General features: G+C 39.0%; 1 pseudogene; it reads right to left on the reverse strand.

The window, feature by feature from the left end:
• Window positions 1–7,580: 7,580 nt before the first annotated feature.
• Window positions 7,581–7,698, reverse strand: LOC126238232 (5S ribosomal RNA; annotated as a pseudogene).
• Window positions 7,699–8,130: the final 432 nt, after the last annotated feature.

Here is an 8,130-nt window from a genome sequence, read left to right on the forward strand (position 1 = left end):
TGCTTATTTATTTAAATTGTAATTGTCAACTGATTAATTGTGCTGGCTGTGGTTATGTATGTAAGTTATACTTTGTGATTTATCTGCTTGCGCCTTCATGTTTACTTATTAAGATTACATATGAATATTTATTTGCTTATGCTGATGTGATGCTAATGACCTGTTTATTGTGTAAGACATATGTTTGCTGCTGTGCGTATGGATTGCATATTTATACATTTCTGTTTTGTTGTCGTAACTACTCTTTAATTTGGTGTATTGAAATGCTGATATACTGTGTGCGAACACGGAGTTTAGGTCACACTATGGTATTAATTATAGATTGTTCGCTTGGCAGAGCCTTGTTGTAGGAATTGTGTTGCATCCACTTGTTGACATTCTGTTCTCTACTGGTATATTTACTCGCTATTGCATGTTTTGCTTACGCTCAGTGCCTTATATTTTTAAGATAAGAAAATGAACTGCTATAATTCTACGTACGACATTAGTACAAGAAACTTCATAGAAGTCACATGAGCTGGAGGTTTTATGGAAGCTGTATACATTTATGCTAATAGGAAGGAAGCTAACGACATGACACACCAACATAAGGTTTAGACCATTGACAGTTATTACACTGCATTTTTCGTGATTAATTGAAATAGGAAGTGACACTTGACACAAGAAATACTCCACATGTTTGCTTCTGTTTGCCATAATTTTTGAAGTGGTGTACACACTGAAATATCACGATCATTAACACTTCGTAATCGTACTTAATTACTGAGAGTTATTCGAACTAAGTCTGTTAGAGGTCACGTATGCATTTCTTTTATTTAATGATGGACAAGGAACCAAAATGTATTTTATGTTTCATAATGAGTAGAAGATTTGGATCAGATGGATTACATAGAGGTTGTGTGTTGACATTGTGTCTATGGACTGCATGAGATGATGAATTGAGGTTTGCACTAGGATTTTGTCTGTACTTGTTCGAGGAGACTGACTAGAGGAAAGAGTTCTTATGGAAGTGAAATGATATTGGTGCTGAGGTTTGTATGTATCGACGTATTGAAGAGGTATTATTGAGGTATTATTGAGATTATGTGAAGTTGATGATTATTGGAGTTTTGGTGGACAAGAGAAAAGGTAAATGATATTGATGATAAGGTTTATATGTATCGACGTATTGAAGAGGTATTATTGAAGTATTGAGATTATGTGATGCTGATGATTATTGGAGTTTTGGTGGATAAGAGGTAAAGTAAGTGAGGAGCATATTTTTTTTGTTGGTCTATATGGAACAAGGAGGATGAAGATAGCAGACTAGAACACTCAAGTAGAAGGAAGATTGTTTACACACACACTTTGTTAAATCACTAAGCAGTATATACTTTTTTTTGGAGAGAAGAAGCATTTGCATATTTTGGCTCACTGACAGTTGTTCAGCAACCGTACAATTTGATCTGGCTTGGCAAACATTGGTCTTGACATGATGACTATGACGTTGACTAACTATTATTGACTGTTATACATTGCTGCCACTGCTACTTGATACACATGATGAACATAAAATTTTGACAGAATTGCATTTACACAGTTAACACTATTCAATTACACAGTAGCACTAATGTGGATGAAAGATGAGTGAGTGTGTTTTGTGTGTTTTCCTTTTATAATCCCAGAGAAGTGATCCCAACCTATCTCCTAAATATTATTTTACTTGTTGTTGTGGCTTGCACTGACACCCATAAATATTATAGGTTTACTGCTATTTGTGTATTTTAATAGTTAATATGACAACTACCTGATATCATTTGTGCGTTTATTATGATTTGTATGTTTAGTGTAAGAGCATTGATAATAATTTTGTTAATTGTGTGTGCACTCAAACTATTGTTCATGACTGAACTGTCTCATTAGTGATAGTGAATATTATGGACTGTTACCTGCACTTGTTCAACATAATGGGTGCCACTTGGAAATGTAATTTGTGCTAATGAACTTTGAGTAACTGACTGATTAGTGATAGGGAATATTATGGACTGTGATTTGCACTTTTTCTACATGATTGGTGCCACTAGGACATGTTTAATTTCTGCTGATGAACAGTGTGATTAGTGATAGTGAATATTATGGACTGCGGTCAGCACCTAGTCAACATTACTGGGTGCCACTGATGAACTGCTTCTACTGAAATGAAGTCACTTGTTGCTGTCTGCACCTGTCAACATTACTGGGTGCCAGTGATGGAACTGATTCTACTGAAATGATGTCACTTGTTGCTGTCTGCACCTGTTCAACATTGCTGGGTGCCACTGATGGACTGCTTCTACTGAAAAGATGTCACTTGTTGCTGTCTGCACCTGCTCAACATTGCTGGTGCCACTGATGGAACTGCTTATACTGAAAAGATGTCACCTGTTGATGTCTGCACCTGCTCAACATTGCTGGGTGCCACTGATGGATTGCTTCTACTGAAAAGATGTCGCCTGTTGCTGTCTGCACCTGCTCAACATTACTGGGTGCCACTGATGGACTGCTTCTACTGAAAAGATGTCACCTGTTGATGTCTGCACCTGCTCAACATTGCTGCGTGCCACTGATGGACTGCTTCTACTCAAAAGATGTCACCTGTTGATATCTGCCCCTGTTCAACATTGCTGGTGCCACTAATGGAACTGCTTATACTGAAATGGTGTTACTTGTTGGTGTCTGCACCTGTTCAACATTGCTGGTGCCACTAATGGAACTGCTTATACTGAAATGGTGTTACTTGTTGGTGTCTGCACCTGTTGAACATTGCTGGTGCCACTAATGGAACTGCTTATACTGAAATGGTGTTACTTGTTGGTGTCTGCACCTGTTCAACATTACTGGGTGCCACTGATGGACTGCTTCTACTGAAATGATGTCACTTGTTGATATCTGCACCTGTTCAACATTGCTGGTGCCACTAATGGAACAGCTTATACTGAAATGGTGTTACCTGTTGCTGTCTGCACCTGTTCAACATTATTGGGTGCCACTGATGGACTGTTTCTACTGAAATGGTGTTACTTGTTGGTGTCTGCACCTGTTCAACATTGCTGGGTGCTACTGATGGACTGTTTCTACTGAAAAAATGTCACTTGTTGGTTTTTGCACCTGTTGACCATTGCTGGGTGCTACTGCTGGAACTGTCAACTACTTGTTTCTTGGGCTATGGAAGGAGTTTATGTGAATATTTGTATAAACTGATTTTTTGTGTATTACTGTTTGTGAAAAGTTATGAGACTCTTACCTGCACATATTCGTCATTGCTGACGCTATTGATTGAACTGTTTAACCACATAATACTTGTGTAAACTATTATGTAAAGTCACATGTATGAAAGAATTTGTATTGCTTACTGTATTTTATATATTAGGTTATTGAAAGGTCAGTGCAAAGCCAAAATTTTATCTAGTATGTGATATTTACGTATTAATATTATCTTTTATTTTTGTCGGTATTTTTTTGACGAATTTGGTGGTATTTTCACCACCAATGCTGGCAAAAATACCATCAAATTCTAGCCTGTGGAGGAGGGGCATATGAAAGGTGGCTACACTGAGCCACAGCGCCAGAGATCGCGCTAGAGAGTATTGTTCCGCCGCCTCCACTGGCAGTGATTCTTGAGATGTAGTGGTAGGCAGTGCTTGTTTAGAACTCGTAGTAGGCTGTGATTATTGAGAGGTTGTGGTGAAGTGTGCTTGTCGAGATGTTGTAGTAGGGAGTGCTTGTTCCATGTTTTATGCAGTTGTTTGATGGAATAGATAGCAGATGTTGTTCTAATGGAGATATTGTAATGATTAGAGTGGTTTTCATCAATATATGAAGGTAACAAAACTTGATTTATTTTTCATTATTTTAATGTTGTAAATAATGCGTCATTACAGGTTCAGTCAACAAAGCATCTGGCTTGTGTTCTTGTATTGGAGTGTAATTCTGGGTTTCTTGCGTAATTATGGTATTTCTATTTTCTTTAATTAATTCAGTATAAATGATATTTAAAATTTCTTGTGTTATTGAAGAAGAACCGTGCCAGATGCGTACGTTGAGTCATACTTCCACACACAGAACAGTTACACTTGTGCTTTGGTTTCGTAGGTTTTATAGTTGCTGGGGACTTAATTAATTAATTGTGTTAATGAAAATTTCCATTTCATTCTTTGTTGTTGTTCTATGCAGTCAGATAGCGTAATAATACTAGTCAGGGCCAACCGTTTACGAGGCTTCGTAATCGGACAGACAGCTACAAAAGCAAAAAATTAAAATTATTAGCATTATATATTAATTAAGCCCCCATGCAAGCTGTTCTACACCATCTCCTAATGTGATAAGGTTGTAATGGCATCGTCAAAACATATAAATATACTCAGCACAGTATCGTCACGTAGATCTAAAATATGGTGTTAAATAGGCCGCATCGTCTACACAGTCATTTTGCAACTGGCTGTTGAAGTGCAGTAGTTACCAAAAATCAGTTTGCCTACATCCTTCAAAGATGTCCCTACTGTGGCCTTAAAGGTAGTCATAATTTACGTAAGAATCGTAATCTGATAAAAACACATCAGGTAAAATACATGCAGCAGACTTTTAAATATTGATAAGTATTATAGAAACCAATTGTGATACAGTAAAAGACGAATACGGTCAAAAATAAAATATACGTAATACATTGCCTGTAGCAAGCTATAAATTACCGATGAAAGATAAAATGTCTATATGACAAAATAACTGAAGAAAAGACAGATCAATGATCAGCGCCCTCTGTTGGGTCGGCCACCAGGATGTTACGTAGGCGCGCAGCGATCATATAACTTAACCACAACGGGGGTTTTCATACATCGTGATATGTCTCCCACAGAAAACATTTATACAACATATTAACAGTCTCTAAATAAAATTATATAGTCTGGTCATACAATCCATGAATAGGTAGGACTAGAGCGACGAATGTGTGGAAGTAAGGCAAATGCATACTGTTCTCAACATAAATCATCAAGCAAGGGCGCCGGCCACTGTGGCCGTGCGGTTCTAGGCGCTTCAGTCCGGAACCGCGATGCTGGTACTGTCGCAGGTTCGAATCCTGCCTCGGGCATGGATGTGTGTGATGTCCTTAGGTTAGTTGGGTTTAAGTAGTTCTAAGTCTAGGGGACTGAAGACCTCACATGTTACGTCCAGTAGTGCTTAGAACAATTTAGAAATCAAGCAAGGTGAGGCATTAAATGGTTATCGTAGTATGTTACCAAACAAAACAAAGTAAGCGGTGAACACAAAATCGCTTTTTCCATTGAGTACCCTAGTGTGTTTATGCTTTTTGGCCTTGTAAATCTCCAACTCCTCCAACAAGTCGAGAGCGCGACACTTCTCTGCCCTGTGTAGAATACGCTTACAACTCTCAATGTTGCCTATAGTGTGGCCAGTTTCTGCCAGATTCATTCCCGATGCAGTTTTGTTATGTGCTCGCAAATGCTCCCTGAATGTTATTTTAAAAGAACGGCCAGTTTGACCGACATAAAATTTGTCATAAATACTACAAACGATCTTGTAAACACCAGAACCATCAAATTTATTAGAATTATTACTCAAATTATTTTTTACACGGCGTTTCAGAGTGTTGTTAACTTCAAAACCACATCTAACCTTAGATTTACCGAAACACTTTTCTACATGTTGGGACATTATTATTTCTTTTTTCTGGTTGATTGCGTGTCTGCCTACTATTTACTTTCTGCTTTTCTATCGTATTGTACGGGCGCAAAACATCATTAGCTGAGAAACCATTGGCTACTGCAATTTGCTTAAATATACTAAGTACTTGGCATATTTCATTGTCGGCCAGTGGTAATCGAGAGAGTCGGTGGATCATAGAAGGGAAAAAGGCCCTTTTATATCGTGGTGGATGGCATGAACTGGCACCTGTGCATGTAGGCTTTCAGAAAATCAAAAGTTTATTTCTGTTATCAACCTTCTTAATAGTAAGGTCCAAATACTTAATGCAGCCCACTTCTTCTATTTCTGTAGTAAACCCCATTTTCTGATGCATGCTGCCTATGGCTTGAGCAAATACGGTGACCTCATTCTCGTCCCCCTCTAACGGTAACAAGATGTCATCGACATAACGTTTATAATATACAGTCTTGTCTTTCAGTCGTGGAAACTTAGCAAACAACTTACATTCTAAGTCGTTCATAAAAATGTGTGCTAACGTACCAGCCAAACTGTTACCCATCCCAAGATCATCTTTTTGTTGATATATTTTGCCATTCAAGGCAAAATGCTTATAAGTTACCGCAAATTCTAAAAGTTCTATTAATTCTGTGTGTTCTGCAGTACTAATCTTGTTATGAGGTAGAGGTTTTTTACATCTAGCGTTTTATTTCGTTGGCAGACAGCTTAAGCCACTGACGCACTGTGCTAGCCAGACGACATTCCTTTTGATGTGTTTCTTTTGGACCACAGTAATTCTCGCAGTCGTCTTTGTGTTTTTATTGCGTGGCGTGATACCCACAGGAAGCGTAAAGAATTTCCTTCTCGCAAACGTCCATCACATGGATTGATCTTAAACGAAACAATGGGTAGCTTCAAATGAGCAAATTTTAGTTGATTTGGGGAAATTTAAAAGTGTTTCATTGTTACTGACACTATCATTCCAGTTTTTACATTATCATTGCATTATTCTATATTTCTGTTAAGTTTCTTTGATTAACTGTGAATATCGTGAATAATTTTCTAATTTGAAACGAAATAATTGTAAGAAAAGTTGTCATGCCAGTAAAATTAGCAACGACAGACTCTAACAATAAAACAATGTGTAGGAACTTACATTAAGTTTGTTTGGCGTATTTGTGAAGAAAAGAGGGCTGCGGAATGGGGTTTGTAGACGAACTTTCGGTGTTTCAGTGTCGCCTGCGCCAGCTTTTGAGTCAGAATCGCGATGGAACGACAGCCGTTTGAAGAGAATTAAGCAGGTAGCAGGCGTTCCGAGAAAATCCCTCTGGCAGCTCCGACAACCTAAGACAACGTTTACGTCATGTAATCCGAACCATGTCTATCGGCGGCTACGTTCAGTGGCGCCGTCAGCTGTTTCCCTCGAAGCCCTCAGCCGCTTTCCACACCTGTGATGAACAGGGTCGGTACGCGGTTCTCTCACGACAGCGAGAAGCCGTACCACCTACTCAGTAAACACTGGTGCACATTTACTCAAATCCATGACACATACAACGCTCGACACGGAAACATGATTCAGTGAATACATAATATTTTGTGTTTTTCCATTCTGTTCTTGGTCAAATGAAGTAGCCATTTTTAGTGATGTTTCTGTTTAACTATTGCCAATAATTATTAAATATTTTTGCTATGTGCACTTCTGATAAGCCATTGTAGACATTTCTATGGCCCATCGGGACCATTCGACCACCGTGTCATCCTAAGTTGAGGATGCGCATTGGAGGGGCGTTTGGTCAGCACACCGCCCTCCCGGTCGTTAGGATTGTTTTCTTTGACTGTAGCCGCTACTATTCGGTCGAGTAGCTCCTCAATCGGCATCAAGAGGCTGAGTGCACTCCGAGAAATGGCAACAGCGCATGGCGGCCTGGATGGTCACCCATCCAAGTGCCGGCCACACCCGACAGCGCTTAACTTCGGTGATCTCACGGGAACCGGTGTATCCACTGCGGCAAGGTCGTTGCCCCTATGTCAATAAGTACTTTACATTAATTTTATAAACGCTTGGTAAATATTAATGCGACACTAGTTTTTCCTCAGAAACAAGCCTGCAATGTCACACATACCCAGGCTCATCGATAAGAAATTCTTTAGTATTAATTCAGGAACAAAATTTCCCATCCATTTTATTCTTTGCTAAAGGTCGACTGTTAGGGGCACATCAATTTTTTTTAACTAGGGTCCGAATTTCATTTGAAGGAGGTATTTACTTCTATTGGTATGCCTACGCTTTGACAATCGAGGATGACTAGTGTTAAGAAAAACAGGGAAGACAGAGGAGTTTTATAACACAACCCGTCCGTTACGTGTTGTTACACGATCTGTTTTTCCTCAAAAGTGGTGGGAGAACGGACATTCGTACTGACGGTGGGAACCCAGCTACGATATTCTCTAGTG

The sequence above is a fragment of the Schistocerca nitens genome, chromosome 2, assembly GCF_023898315.1.
Source record: "Schistocerca nitens isolate TAMUIC-IGC-003100 chromosome 2, iqSchNite1.1, whole genome shotgun sequence".
Taxonomy (NCBI): domain Eukaryota; kingdom Metazoa; phylum Arthropoda; class Insecta; order Orthoptera; family Acrididae; genus Schistocerca; species Schistocerca nitens.